General features: G+C 38.5%; 1 pseudogene; it reads left to right on the top strand.

Moving 5' to 3' along the window:
• The first annotated feature begins 11,036 nt into the window (after positions 1–11,036).
• On the top strand, positions 11,037–11,766 carry LOC124965771 (transmembrane protein 199-like; annotated as a pseudogene).
• Positions 11,767–17,002: the final 5,236 nt, after the last annotated feature.

Raw genomic sequence — 17,002 nt, 5'->3', positions numbered from 1 at the left:
ACTCCTACTCTCAGTTTCTTCTCTCTTTTCTTTCTCTTGCTCTCTTTCCCTCCGCTTAACTCTCGCCTGCTCCAGTCGTCCCGCTTCTCCCACTGGGCTCACGCCTGCCCGCACTCTTCTTCCTCCCTTCTACCCCCCTCTCTCAGCTTCTTCTTCTCTGCTTCTTCTGCTACTTTACTCTCAGCTTCTTCTGCTACTTTACTCTCAGCTTCTTCTGCGACTCTACTCTCAGCTTCTGCCCTCAGCTTCTGCTCCTACTCCCAGCTTCTTCTTACTCTCAGCTTCAGCTTCCTGCCCTCAGCTTCTGCTCTCAGCTTCTGCCCCCAGCTTCTGCTCTCAGCTTCTGCTCCTACTCCCAGCTTCTTCTGCTACTCCCCCGCCCATCAAGCTTATATACACTTCAACCAATCAGGGGAGAGCACACGAGGTAAACGCGCGGACAGCTGCAGGTATAGAATAGGTAAACGAGGGGGGCATGCTCTAATCACATCGTTAACTAGCCAATCATTGGAATTCGCTGGTTGTTTACTGTATAGCTGGCCGCTTTTGGCTCAGCGTCAGGCGCCATCTTGACCGTGCTCAAGGCTGGGGGTCCCGGAAACCCCAACAGAAAAACTCTAAAATCTGGAACAAGATAAAGAGGGCCACTCTCACCATTCCTTTTAAATACAATTCTTGAAACTCTAGACAGAGCAATCAGGCAAGAAAAGGAACGAAAGTCAAATTATTGCTGTTTCTACATGATATAATCCTATTCTTAGAAGATCCAAAAGCTTCACCATAAGACTTCTGGAGTTAATAAAGTCAGAAAAATAGAAGGATGAAAAACAATCAACATGCAAAATCCAATAGCTTTCCTATTCACCAAGAATGAATTTGCTGAAAAAGAAATCAGGAAAACAATTCCAGTTTAAAAAAAAAAAAAATACCTAGGAGTAAATCTAACCAAGGAGATAAAAGACCTCTACAATGAAAAACACTGAAGAAAAAAATTGAGGAAGACTCTAGAAGATAGCAAGACCTCCCATGTTTCATGGATAGACAGAATTAATATAGTTAAAATGGCCACATTACCAAAATTGATACACAACTTCAATCCAATCCCATCAAAATACCAATGTCATTCTTCACAGAACTAGGAAAAGTACTCCTAAAATTCATGTGGAAGAACAAAAGATTCAGAATTGCTAAGGCAATTCTAAGTCATATAAACAGTGCTAGAGACATCACAATATTGGATCTCAAATTATTCTGCAGAACTATAGTAACAAAAGCTGCATAGCATTGGCATAAACACAGACACACAGACCAGTGGATCAGAATAGGAGACACAGAGACAAATTCACATAGATATAGCCATCTGATCCTGGAGAAAAGATCCCAAAACATATATTGAAGGGAAAAAAAAAAAGCTTTTTTAACAAATAGAGCTGGAGAAACTGGATATCAGTATGTAGGAGAATTAAACCAGATCCCTCTCTCTCACCCTGCATACAAGTCGACCCAAAACTGTTCAAAGACTAGAAATGAAATTTGTCAACAACTAGAAGAAAACAGGGTCAATACTCCAACATAGAGATACAGGCAATGACTTCCTTAATAGGACTCTTAAAGCTCAGGAAATTATGCCAAGAGTTAAATAAAGAAGATGGCATCAAATTTAAAAGTTTCTGCACAGTAAAGGAATCAAGAGTACGTTTGCTAGCTACTCTTCTGACAGAGGATTACTTCCGGAATATATAAAGAACTCAAAATACTTAACACCAAAAATCAAATAACCCCATGAATAAATGAACAAATGAATGAAATAGATACTTCTCAAAGAAATATGAATGACCAACAAATACACGAAAAATGTTCAACATGTTTAGCAATTAGGGAAATGCAAATCAAAACTATACTGACATTTCATCTCACTCCAGTTGAAATGACAGCCATCAAGAGTACAAATAACAACAAAAGTTGAAGATATGGGGGGAAAGGAACACTTTTACACTGTTGTGGGATTGTAAATTAGTACAACCACTATGAAAATCAGTATGGAGATCCTCAAAAGACTAAGAACAGAACCACAATACGACCCAGCTATAATACTCCTTGGTATTTATCCTAAAGAATTGAAGTCATCAAACTGTAGAGATATATGCATACCCATGTTTCTCGCTGCACAATTCACAAGAACCAAATTCTGGAACAACCTAAGTGCCTATCAGTAAATGAATGAATAAAGTAAATGTGGATTTATATGCCATGAAGTTCATTCAGTAATAAAGAGGACTGATATCATGTAATTTGCAGATAAATGGATAGAACTGGAGAATATCATGCTAAGTGAAATAAGCCAAAGTCAGAAAGCAAAGGGTTGCATGTTTACTCTCATATGTAGAAGCTATTGAGATAAAAAGGGGAAAAAATGTGTAAAGAGTGGGACCTTATGAAAGTAGAAGGGAGACAGTAAAGTAAGGGGAAAGGTGGAGAGGAGAGAAAGAGGAGGGTATGGGGAAGGACTAGGGAATGAAATCAACCAAATTATTATGCTATATTGTAAATCAACCAAATTATCATGCTATATTGTGAGCATGCCTGAATATGTAACAATAAATCTCACTGTATATGATCATAATGCACCAATAGAACAGAAAAAATTGTCCAGCTGACATTTTGACTATAATTATATTTTATTCATAGATTAATTTCTGTACTAAATCTAAACATGTGGGGTTCTTTGAGTTTATTCAGATAGTCTACCTGCTTTATTAGAATTTTAAATTTCTCCTAAGGATAAAATTTTTACTCTTGGATAACTCCTAGATATTTTATATTTTTGGTTATTGTGATTTTGTATTTTGGTTTAGAGAAAGGCCACAGAGTTTTTTAAGTTGATCTGGAAACTTGATTAACTCTTACATGTGTTCAAATAGTTTGTTGGTTCTTTTGTTTTTTCCTATTAGATGCTCATTACACCTCTCATTTCTTTTTCTTTTGTCATGGCATTGTCTAGAATCCCTAGAACAGTATTAAAAGGTGGCAGCAGTCGCTCCGTAACTCGGGTTTCAAGCAGAGGATATCTGTTTCTTGGTGAGGCAGTTTTTGCTGCTTATCGATCCCCTGCTGTTTACCCCCATTTGTCTGCTGTGATGACCTGCAGTCTGCCAGCATATCAACGCCTTTTTTGAGTGCAGATTGCTCACTGTCAGGCACCTATCATCCACCATTTGCTTGCCTCTCGCCTGTCCATCGCCTGCCTTACACCTATCCATCACCCACCTTACACCTATCCATCACCCACCGCCCAAGATTCACCTCCCGATCATCCTACAACAGTCAGCAAGTTGATCGCTGACCGCCAGTGGAGCACCAGCTCCCCGCTGTTGCCTGGAAGTTCACTGTTACAGTACCTGCAGGTTTGATTACACGTGGCTGCCGCCATTTTGAGACAACAACCCGTAGGACCCCTGGCCGGACTGACTGAGCCCCATCTCCAGGATCCCTCAGCCCAACCATCACTCCCTGCCTCTGGGGCCCTCACATCGACTGACTGCGTCCTGCCACCAGGACCCCAACCGACTGATTGCACCCGGCATCCAGGATCCCACAACCACACCAAACACACCTGACCTCCAGGACCTCCTGCTGACCACGGCCACACCCTGAGCTGCAGCTCCCCATTTGCCAACACATTTCAAAGCCAGAGCAGCCATCTTGGATAATCCTGGAAGCCATAGCTCCGTTCTTCAGGTGGGACAAATCCCATCCTGAGATGCCTGCTGGAGGCTTGAAGCTCATTGTCGGGTACCTCTCATGCATCAGGCTACTGAACACTGGGAGGTTTCATTACTATATGACTGTTACACTGTAGATTTTCATTTTTCTCCTTATTGAAAAATTTTAAGTTTTTATTTCTTTACTTTTCTTGCTCTCTTTTCCTTGGTTTACCTGTTCCCTCAGAGTCTCTTTCTCCCTTTTTTGCATGCTAACATCCAATTTCTTTTGATTATACTCTCACCCTTTCTATTATCTAGAACTTCCATATATTCTTTTCTTATCCCATTAACAGCCACATTCTACATCCCTCTGCATCCTCTTTGTCCTCCATTAGAAACTGCAGACCTTATTGCAAATCTGTTTGTTTTACTGAAGATAATATTTGAACTCATTCTGTTTATTATGACAATTTTGTTATTGTCCTCATAGAGGCTATTTGGTCTAGGATTGCATAGTGTCTGAATTGGGCGCTGTTGATATTGATCTCCCCTTAAAGAAAGGGTTTTGTAACCTATTGGGTCACTATAAGCGTATAGGGGGGAATCTGCAATACCCCAAATCTGCACTGCTAGAGGGGAAAATACATGAACAACTTGAAAAAACAAGGGAAGAAAATGATCCAAACAAATCTAGATTCTATATTAATAGAATCCAATGACAGTATGTTAGAAGAAATGTCAGAAAAAGACTTCAGATTATAAATGATTAAGATGATTCGTGAAGCAAAGGTTGAGATAAGAGAGCAAATGCAGGCAAAGAATGATAATACCAATAAGCTGAAAGAGCAACTGCAGGAAGCAAAAGATCATTTCAACAAAGAGATAGAGATTCTAAAAAAAACAAAAAACAAAAAACAAACGTAAATCCTTGAAATGAAGGAAACAATAAACCAAATAAAAAACTCAATGGAAAGCATCACCAAAAGACGAGACCACTTGGAAGACAGAACCTCAGACAGTGAAGACAAAATATTTAATCTTGCCCAAACAGAGAAGATGGTAAGAAATCATGAACAGAGTCTCCAAGAACTATGGGATATCATAAAAAGACCAAATTTAAGAATTATTGGGATTGAGGAAAGCACAGAGATACAAACCAAAGGAATGAACAACCTATTCAATGAAATAATATCAGAAAATTTCCTAAATCTGAAGAATGAAATGGAAAATCAAATACAAGAGGCTTACAGAACACCAAATGCACAAAATCACAACAGGTCCACACCAAGGCACATTATAATGAAAATGCCTAACATTCAAAATAAAGACAGGAAGGATTTTGAAGGCCACGAGAGAAAAGCATCAGATTACATATAGGGGGAGACCAATGCGGATAGCAGCCGACTTCTCAACCCAGACTCTAAAAACTAGAAGGGCCTGGAACAACATATTTCAAGCTCTGAAAGAACATGGTTGCCAACCAAGAATCCTATACCCAGCAAAACTAACCTTCAGATTTGAAGATGAAATAAAATCCTTCCATGATAAACAAAAGTTAAAAGAATTTACAAATAGAAAGCCTGCACGACAGAATGTTCTCAACAAAATATTCCATGAGGAGGAAATGAAAAACAACAATGTAGGTCAGCAAAGGGAGGAACTACCTTAGAGAAAAACCACTCAAAGGAGAAACCAAGCCAACTTAAAAATCAAAAATAAGCCAAATGACTGGGAATACAAATCATATCTCAATAATAACCCTGAATGTTAATGGCCTAAACTCATCAATCAAAAGACATAGACTGGCAGAATGGATTAAAAAGAAAGACCCAACAATATGCTGCCTGCAAGAGACTCATCTCATAGAAAAAGACATCCACAGACTAAAGGGGAAAGGATGGGAAAAAACTTACCACGCACATGGACTCAGTAAAAGAGCACGGGTTTCTATCCTTATATCAGATAAAGTGAACTTCAAGTCAAAGTTAGTCAGAAGGGATAAAGAAGGACATTTCATACTGCTTAAGGGAACCATAAATCAGGAAGACATAATGATAGTAAATAGTTATGCCCCAAACAATGGTGCATTCCTGTACACCAAATAAATCCTTCTCAATTTCAGGAATCACATAAACCACAACACAATAATTCTGGGTGACTTTAATGCACCACTGTCAGCACTAGATAGATCTTCCAAACAAAATCCAACCAAAGAAACCATATAACTCAATAACAAAATCAATAACCTAACTTAATAGACATATATAGAATATTCCATCCATCAATGAGTGGATTCACTTTCTTCTCAGCAGCACATGGAACCTTCTTGAAAATAGACCATATGTTATGCCACAAAGCAGCCCTTAGGAAATGCAAAAAAATAGAGATACTGCCTTGTGTTCTATCAGATCATAAGGGACTGAGAGTAGAAATCAATGACAAATAAAAAAGAGAAATTACTCCAACACCTGGTGACTAAATAATATGCTATTGAATGAAACATGTATAACAGAAAACATCAGGGAGGAGATAAAATATTCTTAGAGGTCAATGAGAACAATGATACAACATTTCAAAATCTCTGGGACTCTATGAAAGCGGTACTAAGAGAAAAATTCATTGCATGGCGCGCATTCCAGAAAAGAATGAAAAATCAACAACTAAATGACCTAACATTACAGCTCAAAGCCCTAGAAAAAGAACAGAATAACAGCAAAAGTAGTAGGAGACAGGAAATAATGAAAATCAGAGCTGAAATCAATGAAATTGAAACAAAAGAAATAATTCAAAATTTGACAAAACAAAAAGTTGGTTCTTTGAGAAAGTAAACAAAATAGACAAACCCTTAGTCATACTAACAAAGAGGAGAAAGAAAACTCAAATTACTAAAATTTGTGATGAAAAATGAAATATCACGACAGACACCACTGAGATACATAACAAATGAGAAGCTACTTCAAAAATCTGTAATCCAACAAAATAGAAACTACTGAAGACATTGACAAATTTCTAGAGACATATGCTCCTCCCAAACTGAACCAGGAGGACATACACACTTTAAACAGATCAATATCAAGCAATGAAATAGAAGAAGCCATTAAAAATCTACCATCCAAGAAAAGCCCATGACCAGACGGATTCTCAACCGAGTTCTACAAGACCTTCAAAGAAGAACTCATTCCAATACTTCTCAAAGTATTCAGGAAATAGAAAAGGAGGGTACCCTACCGAACTCATTCTATGAAGCTAATATCACCCTCATACCCAAACCAGGCAAAGACACATCAAGGAAAGAAAATTTTAGACCAATACCCTTGATGAACATAGATGCAAGATCCTTAACAAAATATTGGCAAACCGTATCCAAAAGCATATTAAGAAAATCGTGCACCACAATCAAGTGGGGGTCATCCCTGGAATGCAAGGATGGTTTAACATCCGTAAATCAATAAATGTAATCCATCAGGTCAATAGACAAGAATCATATAGTTATTTCAATTGATGCAGAACAAGCGTTTGACAAAATACAACACCCCTTCATGCTCAAGACACTAGAAAAAATAGGGATAGTAGGAACAATGATACAACATTGATACCTGAACATTGTAAAGGATATTTGTGCTAAGCCCATGGCCAACATCATTCTTAATGGAGAAAAACTGAAATCAGTCCCCTTTAAAAATGGGAACAAGACAGGGATGTCCTCTTTCACCACTTCTATTCAACATTGTCCTCGAAACTCTAGCCAGAGCAATTAGGAAGACTAAAAAATTAAAAGGATACAAATAGGAAAAGAGGAACTTAAGCTGTGCCTATTTGCTGATGACATGATTCTATATTTAGAGGATCTAAAACCCTCCTCCAGAAAACTTCTAGACCTCATCAATGAATTCAGCAAAATAGCAGGCTATAAAATCAACATGCATAAATCTAAAGCATTTTTATATGCAAGCAACGAAACAGCTGAAAGGGAAATGAGGAAAACAACTCCATTTGCAATAGCCTCAAAAGAAATAAAGTACTTGGGCATCGATCTCACAAAAGAGGTAAAAGATCTCTACAATGAAAACTTCAAAACATTGAAGAAAGAAATTGAGGAAGACCTTAGAAGATGGAAAGATCTCCCATGTTCTTGGATAGGCAGAATTAATATTGTCAAAATGGCCATACTACCAAAAGTCTATACAGATTCAATGTAATTACAATTAAAATCCCAATGATGTACCTTACAGAAATAGAGCAAGCAATCATGAAATTCATCTGGAAGAATAAGAAAACCCAGAATAGCTAAAGCAATCCTTAGCAGGAAGAATGAAACAGGAGGTATCGCAATACCAGAACTTCAACTATACTACACAGCAATAGTAACAAAAACGGCATTGTATTGGCACCAAAATAGACAGGAAGATCAAGGGTACAGAATAGAGGACACGGACACAAACCAAATAAATATAATTTTCTCATACTAGACAAAGGGGCCAAAAATATGCAATGGAGAAAAGATAGCCTCTTTAACAAATGGTGCTGGGAAAACTGGAAATCCATATGCAACAGAATGAAACTAAACCCCTATCTCTCACCCGCACAAAAATCAACTCATAATGCATCAAGGACCTTGAAATCAGACCAGAGACCCTGCATCTTATAGAAGAAAAAGTAGGTCCAAATCTTCAACTTGTTGGCTTAGGATCAGACTTCCTTAACAGGACTCCTATAGCACAAGAAATAAAAGCAAGAATCAATAACTGGGATAGATTCAAACTAAACAGCTTTCTCTCAGCAAAGGAAACTATCAGCAATGCGAAGAGAGAGCCTACAGAGTGGGAGAAAATCTTTGCCACTCATACTTCAGATAGAGCACTAATTTCCAGAATATATAAAGAACTCAAAAAACTCTACACTAAGAATACAAATAACCCAATCAACAAATGTGCTAGGAAATGAACAGACACTTCACAGAAGAAGATCTACAAGCAATCAACAAACAGATGAAAAAATGTTCACCATCTTAGTAATAAGAGAAATGCAAATCAAAACTACACTAAGATTCCATCTCACCCCAATTAGAATGGCGATCATCAAGAACACAAGCAACAATAGGTGATGGAGAGGATGTGGGGAAAAAGGTACACTCATACATTGCTGGTGGGGCTGCAAATTAGTGCAGCCACTCTGGAAAGCAGTGTGGAGATTCCTTAGAAAACTTGGAATGGACCCACCATTTGACCCAGCTATCCCACTCCTTGGCCTATACCCAAAGGACTTAAAATCAGCATACTACAGAGATGCAGTCACATCAATGTTCATAGCTGCTCAATTCACAATAGCCCAGGTTGTGGAACCAACCTAGATGCCCTTCAAATGATGAATGGATAAAGAAACTGTGATATATATATATATATATATATATATATATATATATATATACACACACACACCAATGGAATATTACTCAGCTATAAAGAATAATAAAATTATGGCATTTGCAGGCAAATGGGTGAAATTGGGGAATATCATGCTAAGTGAGATAAGCCAATCTCAAAAAACCAAAGGATGAATGAACTCGCTGATAAGTAGATGATGACACATAATGGGGGGTGTGAGGGGGGCAAGACTTGGAGGAAGGAGGGACTGTATGGAGGGAAAGAGGGGTGGGAGGGGTGGGGGGGAAGGAAAAATGACAGAATGAATCAAACATCATTACCCTATGTAAATTTATGATTACGCAAATTGTATGCTGTTACTCCATGTACAAACAGAAACAACATGTATCCCATTTATTTACTATCAAAATAAATGAAAATTAAAAGAAAAGGTGGCAGCAGTCATTTACGATTTAACTTGTAATTAATCATAAAAAAATTCATCTGAAGTGTTTCTATTAAATTTCTCTAATTAAGGTGCTATAGAGTTTGTAGAATATGAACCGTACCAAATTAATGAAGCTCAGATCCTCTGGACACCAAATGCTAGACAAAAATAGACATATAAGGGATGTAGTCAATTGATATAGTTAATGACATTAATTGAGTTTTGAACCATCCTGGTATCCCTGGAATAAAGTCCGCTTGGTCATAATAGGTAATTCTTTCAATACATTACTGAATCAGTGTCCTAATATTGTTGAGGATTTTTGCAAGTAAGTTCATGAGGGATATTTGTCTATAGTTTCCTTTCATGTACTGTCTTTCCTGTTTTTGATATCAAGGTACTAGTGACCTCATATAATGAGTTAGGAAGTATTCTCTACTCTTCTCTTTAGTGGACTTTGAAAAATCTATGTAATTTTTTTTTAATATTTCTGGAAATTTTCTATTTGAAAACATCTGGCGCCTGGAGAGTTCTTTTTTAAAGAACTTTTAAATACAAATTCTATTTATTTGATGATTGCAGAACTATGTATGTTATTTATTACTTTTGGTATTTTGTCAGTTTTGAGGAATTGGCCAATTTTTTCCTAAGTTGCCATGTTCACAAGCATGGAGTTGTTTATTATTTTAATGGCTGCAGGATTTGTGTCTTCTTCCTTTCTATTATGTACTAATATTACTAAAGCCTAATTAATTTTATTAATTCTTTTAGACAAAGGAGATTTCCTCTTTCATTAACTTTCTCTCACTTTCATTGATTTCTGCTCGTTGTTGTTTCATTCTTTCTGGTTGTTTTATTTTTCTTCTTTTTCCAGTCTCTTGAGCTAGGAACTTTGGCTAATGATTGATATATTTTTGCCTTGCTTCTCCCCCGACTCCCCACAGTGCTGGGGATTGAACCTGGACCTTCTGCATGTGAGGCAAGCACTCTACCAACTAAGCTATATCCCCAGCCCCCTATTTTTGCTTTTCTAATGCAAGCATTTAATGCTATACATTTCCCTCTCAATACTACCTTAGCTGAAAACCACACAGCTGGATATGTTTTTTCTTTAATTTAAAATTATGTCAATTTTATTTTTATTTTAAATTTTCTTTGGTTTGTCATCTTTGATCCAGGCATCACTTAGAATATGTTGTTTAATAACAATAAATGCTGGCAAGGATGTGGGGGGAAAGGAACTCCTACATATTGTTGGTGGTGAGGTAAATTAATATAGTCACTATGGAAATTAGTATAGAGGTTCCTCAAAAAATTAAAAATAGAACTACCATATGCTCCAGCTATACCACTAGGAGGTAGTTATCAAAAGAATGAACATCAGCATACATTAGAGATGTATAGGTACCATGTTTAGAGCGGCACAATTCACAACATCCAAGCTATGGAATCAGCCCAGGTGCCCAACAACAGATGAATGAATTAAGAAAATGGGGGACCTGACCACAGTGGCAGCTAGACATGGCGTCTTCCTTTCTTGCCGGTGAGGCGATTGGTACGCGCTTTGGGTCCCGGCGGGGAACTGGAACCAGAGCAGTTGCCTGGGAAGCTGCAAGCTTGAGGCCACCCTGGGGAAGAAGCATGATGGCCCTAGTGGCCCCTGACGCTTGGTTTCCTCCCATCTAATCGGGATCTGCACCAGCACCTACGAGAAAGGGATTCCACACTATACCTTCATGAGCTCCTGGAAGGCAGTGAAATCTATCTCCCAAAAGTTGTGAAGCCTCCTTGGAACCCAGAGCTAGTGCCCCGCTTGAGAAGATTAAGATACAACTGGCCAATGAGGAGTATAAGCGGATCACTCATAAAGTCACCTGTCAGGATTCACGGCATGGTGGGCCTCTCAGTGACCTGGGGAAAACAAGTGAGGTCAGTGAAGGCTCTGGTTCATCACATCTTCAACTTCCTTGTCACTGGTGGCAGCTGCCCTTTGTCTGCACTTACCTTGGAAGCCAGTATATCTTCACAGAAATGGCCTCACGTGCCCTGGTTGCATTGATCGTTGCTTCAGGGGTGGGGTCTAGCCAAGCTGTGGGTAATGGAAGATGAACTGGGAGAACTGTCAATGCTGCTTCATCATCAAAGTCTGGAGAAGATTTGGGAGATCCCAGGCTCCCAACTGCTGAAACCAACTCAATCAATCTATGAAGCTCTTTGTACTCAGCTTGAGCTAGTCAGAGGAGCAGGCTAGGCCACCTCCTGTTCTTGCAGGAAGCACTGTCTTCTGTGAATTTTCCAGAGGGAGCATTGGAGGAGATTCAGACAACACCACTTCTTTAAAAGGAAAAGAACTGACCTCTCAGTACCTTTTCTCCTGAACCCAGTGCCCGTTTGCCTTCTCAGCTCATTCTGGGCACTGCTGGGACTGGGGTGGTTTTCCATCAGGAGTACATGGAATCCAGGCCTTCCCGAAAGTAGACCATACTGCCTTGAACTTGTCTAGGTGCACAAATCCATCACTATTCTTCATCCGTTCATCTTTGGTGCAGGCCTATAATTGAGAGCAGAAGACTCCAAAAAAGCAGAAAGGCTCCCTCTCTCAGTTTATGCTGGAAAAGGAACAGTCAGAGGACAGACTATCAAATAAGAGAAAGATAGGTTGGTATGGGATGGTTGAACCTGGATGCCAGGCAGCTATCTTTTTGGAAAAGGAAGTGGTATTAGGCCCCTTTTCCGGAAGGCAAAGCAGACTGAGACCAAATGGCCAGCCTGTGGTCTTTCCTCTGTTAAATGGAAGCCAAAGATCCTATGTTTTCCTGAGTCTCTGTCTAATGTGAAACTTCTGAGAACTTAGGTGGTGTGATAATAGAATCTATATATGGGGACTTGAAAGGGTATCACCTTAAGTTATTTATCCAATTAATATTTATTGTGGGGAAAAAAAAAAAGAAAATGGGGTATATACACACAATGGAGTTTTATTCAGTCAAAAAGAATGAAATTTTATCATTTGCAGGAAAGTGGATGGAACTGGAGGTCCTAATTTTGAATGAAAAAAATCAGACTTAAAAAGAAAGTGTATTTTTCTCTTATATATGAAAGTTAAGGGGAAAAAAAACCCTAGACATCAGGAAAGGAGAAGATCGACCTGGTACAGTGGCACATGCTTGTAATCCCAGGGATTTGAGAAGCTGAGGCAGGAGGGTCCTAAATTCAAGGCCAGCCTCAACAAATAGCAACTTACAGAGACTCCGTCTCAAATAAAAAATGGAAAGGGCTGGGATGTGGTTCAGTGGTAAAATGACCCTGGGTTCAATCATCAGTACCTCCCCCAGCCTCCCACAGAGAGAGAGGAGAGAGGAGAGAGAGAGAGAGAGAGGAGAGAGAGAGAGAAAGTGAAAACATTAGAGTAGAGTAAGGAGATGGGAGAAGGAGGAGGGGGAGCCCAAGAGGTAAGAGGAGTGAAATTGATCTGATCACATTATGTTTTTATGTAGGTATGAATATGCCTCAGTGAAATCCACTATTCTGTATAATTAATATGCACCATTAAAAAAGTACAGTGCTTAATTTGCATGTGCTTGGAGGTTTTTCAGTTGTCTTCAGTTATTGATTTTTCACTTGATTCCATTGTAGTAGGAGAACTTACTCTGCATGATTTCAATCCTTTTAAATTGGCTGAGGTTTGCTGAATGACCGAGATATGGTCTTTATGGAGAATGCTCCATGAACACTTGAATAGTGTGTTCTGCTATTTTTGTGTGGCATAATCTAGGGTTGGCAGTTAAGTCCAGTTGGTTAACAGTGTATGCTTGCTAATTTTATCCCTAGATGCTCCATCAATTGCTGCACGTCCAACTTTGAAGTTCCAACTGTAATTGTGAATCTGCCTGTTTTCTCTTTTCATTTCCACCTGGTTTTGCTTCATTTACTTTGAAATTCTGTTGTGTGCCACCTCCGTGGTTGTGGTGGCTGTATCTTGGTGGACTGATTCTTGATTATTATAGAATGCCCCTCTGTATTCCTAATCATTTTCTTTGCTTCAAAGTTTATCTAACATTAGTAGAATCATTCCATTTTTTTTCTAATTCATGCTTGTATGATTTATCTTTTTCCATCTTTTTGTTTCCTTACCAATTTTTTTTATTGTTTTTAACACAGTTGTATAAATAGTGGAATCCCTGTGATATGTCATATACATGCATGTATATACAGGAAAGCAGATGGAACTGGAGGTCATAATTTTGAATGAAAAAAAGTCGGACTTAAAGAGAAAAGTTTATGTTTTCTCTTATATGGGAAAGCAAGAGGGGGGAAAACCCAGAGACAAGGAAAGGAGAAGAGAGACCTGGTACAGTCATGTCCATTCACCCTTTTTCTGTCCTGCTTTGCTCTACCCCTCTGACATCTTTCCAAATCCTAATAATTCTTCTTCTTTCAGGTCTTTTTGCTTTTTCAATCTTTCACATATGAAGAAACATTTAGCACTTTTCTTTCTATTCTAGTTTGGTTCACTTAACATGATGTCTTCCCGTTCCATCCATTTTGCTGCAAATGACAATATTCCATTCGTCTTTATGCTTAAAATGCTCCATCGTGGGCTGGGGCTGGGGCTCAGTGGTAGAGTGCTTGCCTAGCACGTGTGAGCTGCTGGGTTCCAACTTCAGCACCACATAAATAAATAATAAAATAAAGGTATTGTGCCCATCTACAACTTAAAAAAATTAAAGAAAAATAATGCTCTGTTGTGTATATATACCATATTTCTTTGTGTGTTCATCTGCTCATGGGCACCTAGGCAGATTCCCTTATAGTGAATAGTCCTGCAATGGCATGGACCTTCAGGCACCTGTGTTGGAGACTTCATTTCCTTTCACATACACCCTGAAGTGGGATAGCTGGGTCATATGGTAGTTCTCTTTTGAGTATTTTGAGGAACCGTCATACTGATTTCCATGGTGGCTGTACCAATTTACATTCCCCAACAGTGTATAAGGGCTCCTTTTTCTCCACATCCTCATCAGCATTGGTTATTTATTTTTATTTTTATTTTTATTTTTTATTTCAATAATAGTCATTATAACCGGGATAAGATGGCATCTCACTGTGTTGTTTGTGTGGAACTGGGGATCCAACCCAGATGTTACACAGGCTAAGCAAGTGCTTTGCTACCTCGCTACACCCTCCCCACCCTCGCTGTGGTTTTGATTTGCCTCTTCGTGAGGCTAATGAAATTGAGCATTTTTTTTGTATCTTTATTGCTATTTGTATTTCTTCTTTTGAGAAATGTTTTCTCATTTGCTCATTTTTAACTGGATTGGGTGTGTTTTATTCTTAAGGCTTCTGAGTTCTTTACATATGCTGGATATGAATCTTCTGTCAGATGAACAGCTGGCAAAGATTTTCTCCAATTCTGTAGGTTGTCTCCTCACTCTGTTGATTGGATTTTGTGGTGGTTGTTTTTCTTTTTTCTGTTTAAGTTTGACGTAATCCCATTTGACCTATATTAACTTCAAAGACATTTATATCGCAGACTGAAGATAACTACGTTTCGATATCTGTTGTGACAATCTCATCTTTTAAACTGGTGCATTTCTATCACTTATAGAAATGAAGGGGGCTGAGATGTAGCTCAGTGGCGGAGCATGAGTCCCTGAGTTTGAGCCTCAGTACCACCACCAGACACACACACACACACACACACACACACACACACATCAATTAAAATATTAAACCTTCACTAATTTCCAGAATATATAAAGAACTCAAAAAACTCTACACCAAGAATACAAATAACCCAATCAACAAATGGGCTAAGGATATGGACAGACACTTCACAGAAGATCTACAAGAAATCAACAAACATGAAAAATGTTCACCATTTGCCTGCAAATGCCATAATTTTATCATTCTTTATGGCCTGAGTAATATTACATTGTATATATACATATATACCACAGTTTTTTCATCCATTCATCAATTGAAGGGCATCTAGGTTGGTTCCACACTCTGGCTATTGTGAATTGAGGGGTGGGGGAGGGTTAGTTTTAGGGTTAGAGTTAGGGTTAGGGAGGGGGGCAAGAATGGAGGAAGGAAGGACTGTATAGAGGGAAAGAGAGGTGGGAGGGGTGGGGGAAGGGAAAAATAACAGAATGAATCAACCAACATTACCCTATGTAAATTTATGATTACACAAATGGTATGCCTTTACTCCATGTACAGAGAAACGACATGTATCCCATTTGTTTACAATAAAAAAAAATGTTCACCATCTTTAGTAATAAGAGAAATGCAAATCAAAACTACACTAAGATTTCATCTCACCCCAATTAGAATGACGATTATCAAGAATATAAGCAACAATAGGTGTTGGCAAGGATGTGGGGAAAAAGGTACACTCATACATTGCTGGTGGGGCTGCAAATTAGTGCAGCCACTCTGGAAAGAAGTGTAGAGATTCCTTAGAAAACTTGGAATGGACCCACCATTGACCCAGCTATCTCACTCCTTGGCCTGTATCCAAAGGACTTAAAATCAGCATATTTCAGAGATGGAGCCATATCAATGTTCATAGCTTCTCAATTCACAATAGCCAGGTTGTGGAACCAACCTAGATGTCTTTCAATTGATGAATGGATAAAGAAACTGTGGTATATATATACAATGGAATATTACTCAGCTATAAAGAATAATAAAATTATGGCATTTGCAGGCAAATGGATGCAATTGGAGAATATCATGCTAAGTGAGATAAGCCAATCTCAAAAAACCAAAGGACAAATGATCTCACTGATAAGTGGATGATGACACATAATGGGGGGTGTGAGGGGGCAAGACTGGAGGAAGGAAGGACTCTATAGAGGGAAAAGAGGGGTGGGAGGGTGGGGGGGAAGGAAAAAATAACAGAATGAATCAAACATCATTACCCTACTAAATGTATGATTACGCAAATGGTATGCTGTTACTCCATGTACAAACAGAAACAACATGTATCCCATTTGTTTATAATAAAAATAAATTAAAATAAAAAATATATTAAATCTTGGGCCTGGGGTTGTAGCTCAGTGGTAGAGCGCTTGCCTGGCATGTGTGAGGCACTGGGTTTGATCCTCAGCACTGCACAAATAAATGAAGGTCCATTGACAACTAAAAAAATATATTAAAACTTTTTTTAAAATGAAAAAATATATTAAACCTTGATACATTATGGTCTGAACTTGTCATTTTATTAATTATTTTCTGTTTGTCTCCTTTGTTTCTCCTTCTTCTGGTTCCCCCTCCCTTGCTTTTTGTGAATTACTTGACCATTTTTTAGAATTAAATTTTTCTTGACTTATAGTGTTTCTTAGTTTACTACTTGTTGTAATTTGTTGTAATTTTGTTGGTGGTTGCTCTAGGTATTACCACATACACGTGCAGCTTTACACAGCCTGTTGGTGCGAGTGTTTTACCTCTTTGAGTGAAGTATAGAAACCTTAGCTCTGGCC

This window comes from Sciurus carolinensis, chromosome 15 (assembly GCF_902686445.1).
Source record: "Sciurus carolinensis chromosome 15, mSciCar1.2, whole genome shotgun sequence".
In the NCBI taxonomy this organism is placed as follows: Eukaryota; Metazoa; Chordata; class Mammalia; order Rodentia; family Sciuridae; genus Sciurus; species Sciurus carolinensis.
This window is presented reverse-complemented; position numbering and strand designations above follow the sequence as displayed.